Source organism: Trachymyrmex septentrionalis, unplaced genomic scaffold, assembly GCF_001594115.1.
Source record: "Trachymyrmex septentrionalis isolate Tsep2-gDNA-1 unplaced genomic scaffold, Tsep1.0 scaffold37, whole genome shotgun sequence".
Classification (NCBI taxonomy): domain Eukaryota; kingdom Metazoa; phylum Arthropoda; class Insecta; order Hymenoptera; family Formicidae; genus Trachymyrmex; species Trachymyrmex septentrionalis.
This window is the reverse complement of record NW_017305536.1, coordinates 247,084-263,852: the sequence shown is the minus strand read 5'-3', so window position 1 is coordinate 263,852 and position 16,769 is coordinate 247,084. Positions and strand designations below refer to the sequence as shown.

Sequence of the window (16,769 nt, the reverse complement as noted above, 5' to 3'; positions counted from 1 at the left end):
GAGAGAGAGAGAGAGAGAGAGAGAGAGAGAGAGAGAGAGAGAGGGAGGGAGGGAGGGAGAGAGAGATTATGAATTGACTACCCTGCAAAAAGTATGGACATAAAACGGGAGGGAAACACCCCTCTCCCACTGAATATTCATAGATTCTAGAAAGAGATTGTAGAAGAATCCAGGTTGTCGATCGATCGTCGCGACAACCAGGATGCGAGTGCGAACGCGTGACGTTTTCGCGGACGTATATATTTCTTGAAGCGTACCTCCGAAAGATGTTATCCCGCGGATAGATGCGGGCTATGAATAAATTTCTTTTAGTGCTTTCACTCGGAATTCGGTATACCAGGCACATATTTGTACACGTCGGCTGTAGTCGCTCCCGAATTTTCACGACTGGCGGACTTTATGGATAGCGTGGCGCATTTTTAGAACATGAATTTCCGACGAAAACTATTATGATTCAGCGTTAGAAGGTGAGGAAAGGGCGAGGGGGACCGGTCGAGTTTCTGTTTTATATTAGCGGTATGCTGCATTTTCCCGCGACACCAGATACGGTTACAGGAATTTTAGTTATTCTTCGTCGCGTGTGTGAAATAATTTCGCGCGTTACGTGATGAAATTTGTTTCGTGAAGTGTTCCACATGTACGCGTATAAAAGAGACAGATAATGCTAGCCAGTTGTTTTCTTTCCCACCATAGCGCAAGATGAAATAATTTAGTGATATAATATTATCTGCGATACGATCTCTTTCAACAGAATAACATCGAAAACTTTTAATGTTATTTTACGTTAAAGTCTTCCGCTGGTGGTCGTAATACATTTTTATTTTACGCAAATGCGCCCGGTCTGCCGGAAATTCCGGTTAAAGAGACCCACTGTGTTTGCAAACGCATAAAACGATTTCTTAATTCCATTAAAACAACAGACCGGAAGGAATTTTCGGAACTTTTAAATCCAGTAACGTTGACTCTCCTCTAGAATGGAACACGCGGCAAACTTCGCGGCATTCCTCTAACCCTCTAATTGCATGAATTTTTAAATTGCATCGATGAAATTATACAGTCAGTGACGCTATCTCTTGCAGAATTTACAGAAAAATGTCATAAAAATTCTGAGTGTTCAGCTGATGCATTATACATTAAATATCTCATATCTTGCATTACGATTCGGTAAACATCTCATGTTACTATTCAGTATTCTATAGTGTACGAAATATAACAGCATTCGATGCAATTTCAAGTTAATAGCGGCACAAATCGATATCAATAGTTATGGAGATACGAATAATCCGATGAATAGAGATACTCCGGGAGAACAGAATGCGGATAGAAACTATGAGACACCTTGTAATATCCATTGCACGATTCACTGTTTATTCTCCTGATTGAAATTGGCACTTCCTTTTACGATGTCTTTTCTTTTCTTATCCTCGTCGATAATCTCGAACCGCTCCGTCACATTCATCGGATAGAAATATTCCTTCGTTTCTCGTAGTGGTACTTGATTCATCGCCGCCAGGCAGTAACCTTACCTTCTCTTCAAGAGAATCTATAATATCACCGTCGACGCGAAAGTCGGCTCGATTCAGCCCGTCCCACCCCCTCTAACCTCCCCTACGTCACTCTCAACGTATTTCGTTCACGCTCCGTAAAACTTCAATGTCCACGTGCAGAATCGCGATCGGAAGCAGGAAGTACACCCGATCGTCCGTTCGCCCGAAAGCAATGTTTCCCGAAGATGGAGTTTGTCCGTAGTTTCCCCGTGCGACAAAGCAACGCGATGGATTTAAAAAGTTACTCGCGAATTCTTTAACGCTAAGATTAAAGAGCCGCAGCGGTCGATTACCCGCGGATTAAGTGGATTTAGATAATTGATAGTCTGGTGATGTTCAACGGACCTTAAAATTTCTTCAATTACATATTATGTTCTTTTCGGCGAAATTAATAATTTTATAACAACTTTATTTTCCATTTTTAATTTGCAAACAGTTAGAACGCAGTAGATTTATTATAATAAATATAGTATAATAACGCGTATTTTGTAATTTAATATATTCCCACACAGCATGAGGTTGCCACACTCATAAAATTTTTGTAGTTTAGCTTCATTTAAGTTTCAAAAAGAACTCCCTGGGAACTTCTATGTCCGCTTTTGAGAGTTCCCTGGGAGTTTCATTTTGGTTCGCAGGGAACGCTCTTTTTAAGCTCTTCGAGAGCTCAGCAAAATGAATTTCCTCCCAGTCGATACAAACTGAAAGTAATGTTATACTTTGGTACTCTACACAATATAAATGTAATATAATACACACACATAGTGTTACATAACAGTTATGTTATTGTGAAGTGCGAAATTATAACATTGACGTTATGTTATTTTTAATTTGTATCGACTGGCTTGAGAATTTATTTAGTCGAATTTTGATAAGCTCCCTAGAAGTACAATAGCTCAATAATATGAACTCCATGAGAGTTTGTTTTGTCAAATTTTACAAGCTCCCCGAGAGAGCTCAGCCAAATCCCTGGGAACTCCCTGGGAACTTGATCGGAGCTTTGTGCTGTGTGTATCTGATACCTTTTGAGATTTATAACATTGGAGTGTAAGGGTAGAAATAAAGTAAATTACCTACGGGAAGGAATAAATAAAGACCGAAATGAATGAGAGGTTCTCATCTTTTAACATCAATACATTTCGCGCAATAGGAAAATTCTTTCATAACTGCGAAAGAACACGAGTATCGTATTGCGAGAGCAGAGAAGCGAAGGAACGGTACGGCTCGTGTTATGGCATGTTTTAACTTACCCTCGATCCTTCGGCTGGAGGTCACGTGATTTGGTCGTTAGATCGGCGCGGCGGTAGGACGTCCAGAACTAGATTAGAAAGCGGAGTAATTGCGAGCGGTTTGCATGCTACCGACCAGTAACTGACCGAAATAACGCACGGCTGCATGGTATCCATGACCGGGGCTGAGGGAGGCAGCGCGAAGTTACCACGTACCCCTGCCACGAATCACTGCTCACTTCCCCGATTTGCGTTACGTATTAAGTACGTTCGTTCTGTCCAGCCGGTCTAGCGCGGCCGGTCTCCGGCTCGGCTGGGGAGAAAAATTTCGAGTGGTCGCCCGCGGAAATTGCGCGCGGCACGCTGTGACGTCCGACAAATGTACATGCCAGAGTGTTCCACTCGCGGCGAAACACTGATGCGAATAAAAAAGCGCTGCCTTTTTTTCACTATTTTCTAGAGACGCCTGCCATTTTTCAAGTAGAAATCTGCGTGCGCGGGCGGTGCCATTCGCACGCAGAAATTCTTTCGCAAAGGCCGTTTCGCAATCGCGTTTTCTGGTTTCCGCTCCGCCTAGTAACGCGGGGTTCGACGTTGTACGTACGTATGTACCTTTTGGACTCTAATCGAATTACTTTCGTAATTCAAATAGTAGAAAACAGGGGGAACAAAACTCAATGGTACGGTAAATCGTCCGCGTTCTCTCGTCGGTGACCTATATTTCCGCTTCGGTATATCCATTCTGAGGATACCTTCCTGCCGTTTGATAAGTTGATGAATAAAGGAAAATCACATCGACCACTCTCGTCTTGTGATAGGGAAATAGTGAAGCGACTTAAGGCTTTTTTTTAAAAACAACTCTCTCTCCGTTTTTCTGTACTTACAGCTGCACATATTATATCGGGATGATTAATTAAGGCGATTTTTATCCACTTCAACGCTAATGCATGATGCACGCATGCATGATGGATAAACGGAGTGATTATGAACGTTTAACCAAGAAGTGAATTTATTCTACGTGCGAGGCAGCATTTTTTGTTCTTCGCAAACTCCTCGATGTACTTCGTTTATGTATGTAGGATGCATGCTGGCATATCGAATATATCCAAGAGTTAAGTTGAGCCAGTCCTAAATGTACCTAGATATCGTATAAACGTCTCATACGTCTGTCGAGATGAGATGTTGGCTCAATATGCGCGTCTCGGAGCTGGCGTGTGCGCGTGAGCGGAACGGCTTTGCCGATATATTTCCCCGTATTTTTCTCTATTTTCCCGGGATCCGAGCGTACGCCGTACACGGAAGAGAAGACAGAGCTAGGCGTCTCGTAAAATCCGAGCGAGCCGTCCAATTCCGTTAAAAGTGAGTCGATGGAGAATTGTCGACGCTACCGACTTCGGCCATGCCGTCACGAAAAAGCTGCACACGGTGACTAAAACAAGGAACTGCCCATGCCTGCTGTGCACAGCTTCTCTATCCTTCTTTTTCTCTCTCGAGATATTCTTCTCCGCTCGCGGATTAGAAGATTAAATTTGAGTCCGATCGATCGGGTACGCGCGCTCGCAGGTTGATAGTCCACTCGATCGAGTAAAATCGAGTCTCTCGATTGTCCGATTACGCGCTGCGACGACGTATAATTTCGCATCGAAGGATTAACTTCCTCCCGGATATCCGGTAAATGTTAGAGCTAAATTTGGCTCTTGATACGTCTTTAATTCGGATGGCTGAATCGATCGACGATCGTCAACTACTATCCGGTAGAAATAAACGGATTATTTTGACTGGAAATTAAGTTCGTATAAACGACGCGTAAGAGAATCGTGAAGACTAAAGCTGGATATTTTTAGCGAGCGCGCTCGTTAAGCCGTGACTCTCGAAATTCTTACGATTATGGTTACAACTGCAATTATTGCACATCACGCACCTTTGAAGATTATATTAACCATACGTGATTAAAATGTTCGACGATGTTTTATTTAGTATAATTGCTAAGTAGTTGTGAAACACGCGATATATTTCTTTCTTGATAATTATTTTATATTTAAAAAAAAAAAAAGAAAAAGAAAAACGTATCCTTTGCACGATATTGCATTTTACGATACGTCAATTACATGTAAACTGTAAATAAAATGTGAGAAAACGCACGAGAGAGACTTTGCGTTTACGATACTTTGGAAAAATAACGTAGCGTCACGCCTGTCCAAATTGACCGATGAAATGCAAATTATATTAAGGCACGAATCACGATTTGCATTGCAAGCACAGCAGGTTAACGATATTGAGTACCTAACGTTGAATTTCATCTAAGACGTGCCTGCTGTTACACAAAATATATTAACGTTAACTAAATTTATTTATTTCGACGTGTTTCATTTCTAATTCTCACGTATTCACGATTGTTCACGTATAATTCAATTCAGCGGAAGGAAAATAAAAAGAAATCGTAGGAAAAAAACGGATCTATTCGTATAATTTAGATCTTGATAGCTCGCATAGGACGCCGGACGAGCCAGCGGCGAACTCGAGCGGATATGCATCTCTCCGGAGATGGCGATTGGCGGTGCACTTCGTTCGCCCGGAGATGCAGCGCGTCGTGTCACACGTACATCCGTTAAATTTCCCGTCCCTTTCCAGTCTCTGGCGGCCGCGTGGTCGAGCACGTTGACTTGTACGGGGTGGCATTTAAATTCGCGAGTGGTCGTGATTGCGCTCGAGCGCGTACCAGCTCTTTCGATCGCGGCAGCTTGATTTCGCTGATTCAATTGTTCCTCTATTCTCTTCGTCTCTCCTTTTTCCTCCTCCTTCTCTCTCTCTCTCTCTCTCTCTCTCTCTCTCTCTCTCAAGAGAGAAACTCTGCCACTCCTTCATGCCGATTCTCGGGTTCCTCTTCGTCCGCACCTCTTCTTTTTCTTCCTTACACTCTTTGCATTTCCTGACCGGCCCTCTTGAGTCGCCCCTCCTTGATACGCCCTATTGACCTGGAAACTTGGACGATTTCCTACCGCCGTCCACGATCTGACATCTCGTCTTGTGGTACGATGGAACTCTTTAATCCCCGATTCCTAGTTCATTCTGTTACGTGAGATATCTCCTTTCATTATTTAGATCACGAAACTTCTTATCGAGGGCAATTTCGTGAAGGACGATTGAAAAGACAAGAAAAGAAGCGAGATTTTTTACAAAAATTCTATCTCAAGTTATTATCTCTCTCTTTATGTTTTGTACATCTCATATTAATTTAACAGCGATTGAATTCAGTTTGATTCGATAAATGTATTTCGAATAGCCCAACAACAAATTATAATTATTTTAATTTAATAATAACCAAATTCAATTGGGATTCGATAAATGTACTTTCGATAGTCCGGTAGCAAATTATCATTATTCCAATCCATAACGAGGAAATGTAATCATACTCTGACACTGTAATAAACTTATTATTCAACTCGATATAATATTATATTATTGTTTCAAATTATACTCGTATATTTATTACCGCGATAAAACTTAAAGAATGTTATTTTAAAAGTGTCGGTCTTAAATTACAAGTTTTTTATGCAACGATTACATGAACGATTATACAATACTAAAATAAACAGGGGAATGATAGGCAAAAGAATTTTTGTACGTAACGTATGCTGAAGCCGGGTTTAGATCGAGTAAACGAATGTGAATAAATACAAATGAATAAAACAATGAATACGACAATGATCGCGAATGCTTAACATGAATATAATAACATTTACAAGCTGAAACTGAGTTGGATGTCAAGGCGTGTATGACAATCACGTATACGCATTATCTTGTTGCTATATATCTGTATATTCGCATCATTTAAACATATGTACGGGAATGTACGTCCGGTTAGCTTTCCCACCACCGATTCGATATTTCTTGTCGCAAATAATTGCGCGGGCGGCCTTGTTTATTTACTGCGCGTTTTATCTCAATGGCTCTGGTGCGCTTGCACACGTGCGGCAGAGTTAAATGCACCTCCGTTCGATGTCGCACGAATTGCCCAGCTAACATAGGAGAGGCCGCGCGTGCGCGTGCGAAATCATGTACATGCAAAGAACAGGTTGAGGTTTATTGCCAATAACGAAGCAAGAGCTCTTTCGAGTGGCGTCCGTGTTAAGTCGAAATTATGCGCTTTTGATGCTCGGTTTATGTTTTTCTTCTCTCCCTCTCTCTCTCTCTCTCTCCCTCTCTCTCTCTCTCTCTCTGCTACTCCGATATAAGCGTGCAAACGCAAAATTATATCACCAGTTGGAAATATATACAAACGATCTCTTATGAAGGGAAATTTCGCGTAATCACAAGTGGAATATTATCACGCGATGTTTTTTCGTCAACAGCTCGCCAGCGGTATTATTTTCCACGAACGAGATCTATTTTTCGCACGACTTTCACGATTTTCACGGAGTGCACTTAATTGATTCGAAAATGTTCGCACACATACAATCCGTGGAGCGCGATAATGGCACCGGCGTGGATACGTTATGAAATATTGCCGCGGTTGCAATTTAGTACTTTATCATACGAACGACTTGTTCCCAGCCCTATCGATCCGCCGCTTATCGCGCCGATGTCCTCTTTGTACTCATATTCACAATGTAAGTACATTAATATTCCTGTACTTGAACGAGAGCTTATGCGGACGCAATTTTTGCATGGGAGCGAAAACTTCTGTCGATAATGAATATGATAATAAGTTTTTCTTCGAAAGCGCCTCTCGAAAGCGAAATTGATGAAATTTTCATAAATTCGCTACGTCACTGCTATTGTTTCTTTAGAATCTAAACAAATTGCGATATAGAATTTTGTTACATTAGACGGCCATTCATATACATCAACTAGCTAGATTTATATTGCAAAATTACATTAAAGTAAATTAGTTGAAAGACGAAATACCTCGGAGTACAAGTATTTAATGTGAATTTGTGTATATATATAAAATCTTTTACTTTTTTATTTTTACTATAGTAAAATCTTTTACATCCACTTAATTTTGTCTTTTTTTCGCAGCTGCACAATAAATTTATCGTAGCTGTGCAATAAATTTACGTATTTACGTGACAAGATTACATATATACAGAGTTTTACGGTTTAGACACGCTTTATGATTAGCTCACTATTATAAATTCGAGATATATCACCGAATAACGACTTTGATGTGTTATCTACAAAAACTGGGCTTATCTTAAGGTAATTTATAAGGTATCTGATTTAAAATTAAAAATACACAGAAATACAGGAGGAAATAATAAAAGTTTTTAATTTATCCCTCTCCCCTCCGCAATTTTTGTTTATATATGTATTTATTTTCAACTTATCAATTGTTTACGATGTAGAGCTCTCTATATACTTCGGTATTTTTGTTACGAGAAAGTCAACTTGTTCAAAAAATTCGCACATAGACGAGAGTACAGATAATCTACGACACTATGTATACATATACGTATGTATTGTGCAGTTTTGTAAAGCTTTCTGACTTACGTATAGTTAGTCAAGAGTACGTGTGTATTTTTTTGCATGGAGCACTGCCTCAACATTCACACAAACGCAAAAGCGTACACGCGACGAATGTTAAAAAGCCGTTTAAGTGTACCACGCGAGACACGCGAGTTCCAACATACTCGCTGTCCGCAAACGCAGGTAAAAAGTACCGCAAGCTATAAAAATCCATCGTGCGACATGACAGAACAATCTTCAGTCCTAAAAAGGTTTAAGTAAATTAAATCAAATAATATATAATAATAATGTGTGGTAAACGAGGAAGCTCCTTAGCGCCAAGAATAGAGCACTTCCGTCCTTACATCACGTGATGTTCTCAAGTTGAGACACCTTTCCGTGATAGTTAATTTATCCATACAGATTATTCGCACGGTTATCAGTTTTCACAATCGATCAGTTGAGCGGCTGTGCCGTTAATCAGACGCGTAATTTATTAGCGAGACGGATAGCGATGAGGGGTGTACTTTTAATTTTCGCGACGAGTTTCGTACGAGGATTAATTCTCCGCGCGATAGACAGACGTACGGAGAACATAAAAGGCGCATTTGTTTTATTAATTAGATTCGCGGACGTTTTTGCTCTGTAGAAAAGTACATACGCGGGAAAATAAATCGGTCTGTCGTAACAATAAGCGTGATTACACAGAACTATAGCGTGCATCGCACGAAATGTTATTTTTTCACATCAACGATCCAGTGTTCTCGCGGTAGCTGAAAAAAAAGTGTTTGCGAATAATATGAAAATCACAGGAAAATAGCGCAAATATTAACGTTACCATTCATACATGAAACGATATCGTTATTCGATGGAGAAATTGATAATTGTGGATTGAATTACAAAAAATTATATAACAAAACATTTTAAATAGTAAATAAAAAGAACTTGTATTCTAATAAAACACTTGCGTGTTGTTTGAAAACAAAAAATACAAAATAAATGCAACAATATAAATAAAATTCACCGGAAAAAGAAAAACAGGTTTTTTTTTTTTTATAAAATAGGTAGGACATAGATAACAATTTTGCCCTTTATTATTCTCCATTTTATATTCTTGTACAAATAATAAACTACGAGATAGAACAAAATGATATACCGCGTTATCTCTTTCTCATGTACATATATATATATATATATAAAACGAAAGGGAATAAACCCCTTTAAATAGACCGGTTGCGATCGGATGGGCGATAGTCGCGAATATGCATTTCCAGCATTCGCAAAAACTATCGATTCCGGCCGCGAACGAGAACGCCTTCGATATGAAACTATGCGCGGCACACTTGGACGAGACAGCATGCAAAATAGCGTGAGTGGAGAGAACACTTAAATTATGCGACCTGTCGGCAACAGTCTTTTAAGCGTTCGCTATGATAAATATTAAGTCCCTTTGAAAACAAGACAAAGTATTTTCACTTCCAGTGTGGCTGCTATTGTGCCGGGGAGCGCGCTTTATAGAAAATATTTCTATAATATAAGCATGCGGCAGAGAGAGAGAGAGAGAGAGAGAAAGAGAGAGAGAGCCCGGCCGGCGCAGGTAGAATTAATGTCGAGATTGTTCGAAACTACACGATTTTACTCCGCCAAGTATTTTCTGCGGGATGTAACGCCCCCCCCCCCCCGCCCGCGGGATGAAAGATCCCATTAGCAAAATCAAATTTTCCGCCACGTTGCAACGTGACGTTTTCCAGAGAATTTCACTCGCATGATCCACACGATGAACTCCTTGAGTTACATCTGAATCCATTTTTAACGAGAATTTAATCAAATCACGGCTATCTTTCGCGACTTTTCGATATTTGATGTTAATTATCTCGATGCGTTCGAATGAGCTGTAAATTAAGTTTTGATTTCGGTAAGCTCCCAAGACGGCAACGTAAATCTCTCATCGAATACACAATTGAATATCGAGGAAATAATTTTGTTAATATAGGTTTCGCGGTATCTTACTCCTGCATCATTCGTCATTTAGATTACATTAATGCAGCGTATATTCCCCGAAAATAGCTGAAAATCAACGTGCGAAATCGTTAGACAATATTTGAATGTTATGCGCAATATTCATTTCGAGTAACAGATAATAATATTGATAATTGATCAAAGAAACTAGAAAGTACTTCTTATATTTCATTTTAACCGCGAGGCAATGCTGAATACATACGCACGTCAATTAAAAATATACATACCTATCTATTAAATAAATAAAAATGATTAATTGTTGTATATAATAATGGATGATGTTTCATATGATGCAGCGCGAATACTACGAGAATACACATTGAATTGTAAAATTTATGTAGCCAGAGACTGTAATAATTTTATACGCAGAAGTACAAATTTATATTTCCAATCGATACGTTAATTGGAAAGTTAGTTGAACATATGGGAACATTTTATTTTTGCCTTTGGGTTTTACTTGTGACCGGGACTGGAAATAAATGTATGAAGCCATAGTTTGCACTTGTTAAGCGTTTCGGCGTCTGTCGTAGGGATGTAATTGGATACATGGTAATCTGACCGCACACACAGAGGCTTCCTTTTTCTCTAACTTCTCCGTCTACACACTTTTCGCTGAACGTCTTTACTTGTCTTCTGTCTTAAATATCAAATAAATACGAAAAAGACGCAATTCTTGTAAACCATTTAATTTGATTTTGCATCATAATTTGCAAATTAACTAAATTGATTCAAAGAAAAACTTTTTACCGAAAAATTGCTAAGAATTGCGTATATTTTTTTTAAATAGTAATAACAGTAATAAATACTTATAACGTTTGCTAGAAAACATTTAATATCTGGAATGTTATTCGATTTTAAGTATATACTTTTTTATTATAAATCCATTGGTGGATATTGAGATGAACGGAATACAGAAGATTTATCAATCGGATAAATTTCGACAAATCATGACATTAACAATGAACGAGCAACGCTTTTATTTACATCTGATATTATAGTGCCCAATTTAAACGATTTATAGAAAAGTGGATTGATTGCGTTTTATTCCTTTTACCGATGCAATCCGCTAGTTCACGAACTATATTTTCGTATGAATGCCTTGAATTCGTCTACCTCGTTCTTTGACCCCGATCGCAGAAGAATTCGCATTCTGACTGTCTTTTATCAAAGAAAATGCGCGAAAGATGCAGTTCAAAAGCTCTACCCCCCCCCGCCCCCCCCTCTCTCTGATTGGTTCGTTTGAACGATGTATGCCGCAAAGAGCTTTATATATATATATATGTATACAGTTGAAGAAAGTTAAACTAATTTCATAATTCATATTTTATATTATTATTGTTATTTATCTTTGATATTGAGATCATTTTAACATCGGAAAACATTTCAATCGTACTAACAAGAAATTAATTTTTACAAACGTACACGCTGTCTATATTTGTAGATTATCTCGAAAATATCTGTTATTATTTTATGTATTTACGGCAACCACGATCACGCTCGTGTCAACGCGTATTTGCATGGAAACTGCATATTTACGATGCCAGCGGATACGAAATCGGACAGAACGGAACTGTATCCCGATACATGGTCTTAGAGACCCAATTACACGTATGGCGATCAACGTAGTCGCTGTAACAGCGCGATTACGGGGGAATATGGTACGTGCTGGGCCAAGATAGCAGATGCTCGTGAATCTATCGACAGGTCAGGCACGATGAATATCGGCATCCAATAATGGACCGGCGCCGCTGTTTGCCCCAAAGTGACAAAAGAAAGAAACCGAGTTTGTGTACGAAGCGTAATCCACTTGAAGTACTCGATCGAACGGACACTCCGGGCTGATAATGAGAAAATTGCTGTTAATCAAACAAACGCTGAAAGAGCGTTCTTTGTCTTTCTTCTTTGTAAAATATGCGGACGATATTAACAGGCTGCCTTGCATTATAATCTTTTTTATACAGAGCGATATAGAGCGCGATTTTCCGAATAGTATCTCATTCGGCTTTCAATCGTGTTCTGCGTGTTATCACGTAAAAGTTTGCAATTTTGCGGACGATATCAGTATGCAAGCTTCACAGAGAGCCACATGCAATTAACGTATAATTCACGATGCAGTTTTCCAATTTCACTTGCGAGAAAGTTGCAATGAAATGCAACTCGTGTGAAAATGACGCACGGAATCCGTACAATTTGCATCGTAATTTAGCGGTTGAGGTGCGGTACATTCATCATTTGACCGGCTAAATCATGTGGTTACCGAAGTAGCAATGGCTCGTATATGAAGTGTATAATGCGTATGCAGGATATCTTTAAATTATCACGTCAATTCCATTATTGGCGGCGGCCAATATTGCGATTTCTTCGAGAAAAAAGGAGGGATTATTCCTGGAGGAAAATAATTGTTTACCACAAAAATTAAGAACCAGTATTCGTAAATTATTAAAGAAATATTATTCATAATAGTTTAAAAAAAAAATCGTTTTCTTCACAAATTGCAGAAAGAAAACTCAAATTATTTTCTTTTCAGAAAGAAGCAAATATGATAGATTTTACGAACACATGTAAATTTTTTCAACGAATTTTTTTTATCCTCCTTGAGAGTGGAACTTAGAGAATCAATGGAAAAATTGGAAAGAACGATTTTTTTTCGAAATTTTAAAACTACTATATTACTCATTAAATATTTTTTATTTATGTAAAAGGTGTTATTCAGTGGGAAGTGTATAATCAGAAGTCTAGAATATACAAGAATTTTATAATAAAAAAGATATATTAAACAATTTACAAGTAATTAGATATCTTTTTCTTGATTTTTGTCGGCAAATGAATTTAAGGCATGAAAAAAGTGAAAGAAAAATATTTGATCTTATTGATTATCTTTATTATATTATTTTTAATAAACACACACATATTACTTAAAATCATCATCAATTGCCGTTTATTCCGGTTTATGATGATAAAGTACGTACAACTTTATTATTGTAGCAGTAGGATGCGTATTCTTAGGTAGTACTTTAGGCGAGAATGTAGAGTACGAAGCCGCGCGTGCATCGATAAATCGGGTCGGGAAAACTATCGAGAGAATTTAATGAGCCATGCCGGCTTTACTACCCCGCGCGGCTTTATTACCACTCCGTAATTTAACGTGCATCGATTTCTTGTCGTTGCAAGGAACTAAGTAACGATAATTCATTAAACTTGGCTGTTTCTTGGTAACAAGGGCATGTCCGAATTTATTACCTTTTTCTTTCATTTGTCTTTATTCGATACTAACATTGCGGAATCAATCGTATTGCATAGTTTGATATTTTTCTTCTGAAATTTGCAATCATCTTGATTATACTATGTCAACTATATTCGGAAAAATACTGTAGGTACTGTCTTCGTAGATGATAAAATTTTCATCGCGCTTGTATTACGTAAAACAATATCACGTTGTTACGCAAAATGTAAAAGTTAAACTTGGAAGAGTAACGTAGTTACTATTTACTACGGGAAGTGGTCTAAGGATTACGACGTAAAATTTAATTAATATTACATTTACAAATACCTTTTTAAAATTACTTTTATTCAATGTTAAGCTGAAATGTATTTTACACAAGTATTATATAATTTTCCACGCGTGCACGTTGTTTGGTCGATTCAGATATTTCGGTTTACATGAAATTATTTACGATTCTCGTATATCTAACATCAAATATCATTTGCTATATAAATAAATATTGCATATCGCGATATATGTAGAAATTCGCGAAACGGTACTTACAATGTTGCTTTAGGCGATGCTTCAATTAAGTCCCTTATTATCGCGGCGAAAATCTGGAACGGAACTTGACGTATCAGCTTATGAGGGTCCTCAGTAAGCTTAACGTTGGCTGTATGATGAAGCGGGTGACCGGGAAACTTTCCGACTATACATGCGACGCCCACAACCCGGGCGATGTCCGAGCACAGCCGCATCGCGGCCGGTTCGCGAGACCTCGGAATAAATTGACCGACGTCGCCAATGGTGGTTGTTTATTTTCGAAATTAAATTGAATTGGCCCATAACTTGCCGGTCTATTAGCCCGGGGGACCGGGCTAGTTTGCTCGTAAATCTCCGGAGTATCGGACCAGTGGCACATACGCGTACAGACTATCGTACGCGTACGCGTACGAGTGAGCGTGTATTTGCTCGCGCGTGTGTTTGCCGACGGCAGGGTGTTCGCTCAGGGGGGGGGGGGGTATTCGATTCGTCCCCGACAATGCGTCCGGAAGCTCCCAGGAAATACATGGGCGTGGTGCCGAGATAAATGTACTCTCGCATTTGCATACTTCTCGCCCTCACGCTCGCCATATCCTCCCGACGTTCGTTCGGGAGGATATGCTCCGCTCTCAAGATTCTATTCGCACTCGTCTACCTTCTCTTTCCTTCGCACACCGCCTCCTTACTATTTTCCTATATAATCTCCTCTCTATCTTCTTTCTATCCTTTCCGTTGGTTTATGTGTCCTTGTCGATTATATAATCGGAGATCTCGAGAATATCGGATACATCTACATACGCACTGATGTATATGTGGCCAGAAATGAAAATGACAACATCCGCGAACAATTGCAAAGTCTAGAGTGCCAGTCGTCATCTTTACGTAAGAACGTTGCGTAAGGAAGTTACTAAGAAAATCACTTATCGAGGCAAAATTCGCGTTGGAAAAATCGATTCTTCTCGAAATCCTGATCTTGTGAAAGTGTGAAAGATCGTATATACGAAGAATCGTTAATAAAAATCGGTCATATGAATGAAAGATAAACGATGTCATTATACAACGAAATCATAGCGAAATGTTCGAAGTGATTGAAATAGTACGACGAATGATTGAAGCAACTGTTAGGTCGCTGTAAGCAGTGGGAAGTACCTCCTTCGCGAGACAAATACGAGAATCGAAGGTAAACCGCCCCAGTATTCCCGCGAGATACTCCTATCGGAATGCGGATGGTGGGATGGATTTATTCATCCTGCTTGACTACTCGCTTGATTATCGGAACGAATCGAATAGTTTCTGTCGCTCTACGCGGATGTATTTGTCGCGAGAATATCCGTATTCCGAATAATTTATTGAAACCTTAAATAAATGTGCGCGTATCTACTTATCTATTCGTTCAAATTAACATTTAAATTTAAAATGGTTGATTCGAAATATCACATATTTAATAACTCCAAAAGAAATAACAAACAAATCATAATAATATATCCGAAAGTAATTAACTAATTTATCTATGCCCTGATTTACATCAAATTCTAAAATAATTCTCACAGCACGTCTGTGTATATATGCGATATATAAAATGAATTTATTCATAATTTATCAAATTTTCTTATTTTATTCCTTATTTGTCTCCAATTGCCAAAATGGGTCAGTATTCAATATTGTTGAAACATCCAATCTCTCTTGAAGTTGTTTTGTATTAATAGGGATCGATAATATCAACCTATATAAATATTTTGATTTGGTCGAGATAAAATTATTCGGATGAAAGTTTTCTGAATAAGAACATATATTTATGCTATTGATACTGAATAAGAATGTTTGTTCTTTTGATATAAATATAAATATGTTCGATCGCGTAAAAACACACATCAGTATTCAGCAATTAATCTATCATGTATAAAGCCGTACAAAAAGTTAACAAATATTTTCTTTTCTTCTCTGCAAAGATCTAAATAATTAGACACGTAAGAGCATAAAAAGCCGTACGAAGTTAAGTAAGAGTACGAAACTACATAAGGCCAATTAAATATGTATGTAAGCAAGATGAAATATTAAAAGTATAAAGTGGAACAGTGAACATACGGTTTTTTATTAAATACAAGACTAGAAATGTAAATACAAAGGGTTTCAAGTCAAATCTCGGTCAGCTTCATTAATTTTTCCATCGCTTACAAAAATTATTTTTCTTTCAATTGAAAGTCGATTTTATAATCTAATATAAGATAATACTTCTTATCATTTATTATTAATGTCTTGGTTAATTTTTTAAGAATTAAAGACACATTTCGCGCATCAGGACAGAGAACAATTTTAATAATGAAACATATTAGTCCAGATATATTGAAAAATATAAGAATATAGAAATTTCGCGATTTGTACGTTATTATCTTACACAATTTTAATTTTGATATTAAATAATTGGTGAGAACGAAAAATAAACTAGCTTTTGATTTGTTTCAAGAAGAGAAGTGACAAACGATTGTTTACGGGAATCACTTTCTTCAGAATCGTTACAGAGTGGCAACGTTCTCATCCTCAAACTCCATCGATAGAAGACTATCGAGAAACTCGGTGGCACAATGCTCTACTCGAACTCGTAACTGCAGTCCGATTAAAGTGTTCCAACACGTTTCGTACTTCGTTTTTGTTCTAGCTCCTGTTACTTCTTACTCCGATTTTCTCTAACCCTTTCGTCGTTTTTCTTTGTGTTTTTCCGCTTCGCTCATCTCTCTCTCTCTCTCTCTCTCTCGCTCCTCTTCTCTCCCTCCCTCCCTCCCTCGT

General features: G+C 38.3%; 1 protein-coding gene across 7 annotated transcripts in view; it reads left to right on the top strand.

The window, feature by feature from the left end:
- Positions 1–16,769, top strand: part of LOC108750655 (tyrosine-protein phosphatase Lar-like) — a 369,675-nt gene that overhangs the window by 176,442 nt on the left and 176,464 nt on the right. The window contains exon 1 of one of the 7 annotated variants that reach the window (XM_018490288.1): positions 7,134–7,383. The exons of 5 other annotated variants lie outside the window; for them this stretch is intronic. The gene's annotated coding sequence lies outside the window, so the exon portion shown is untranslated. Of the gene's footprint in view, positions 1–7,133; positions 7,384–14,975; positions 15,166–16,769 lie in introns of those variants that run through there. One more of the 7 variants, XM_018490289.1, reaches the window with a different exon arrangement.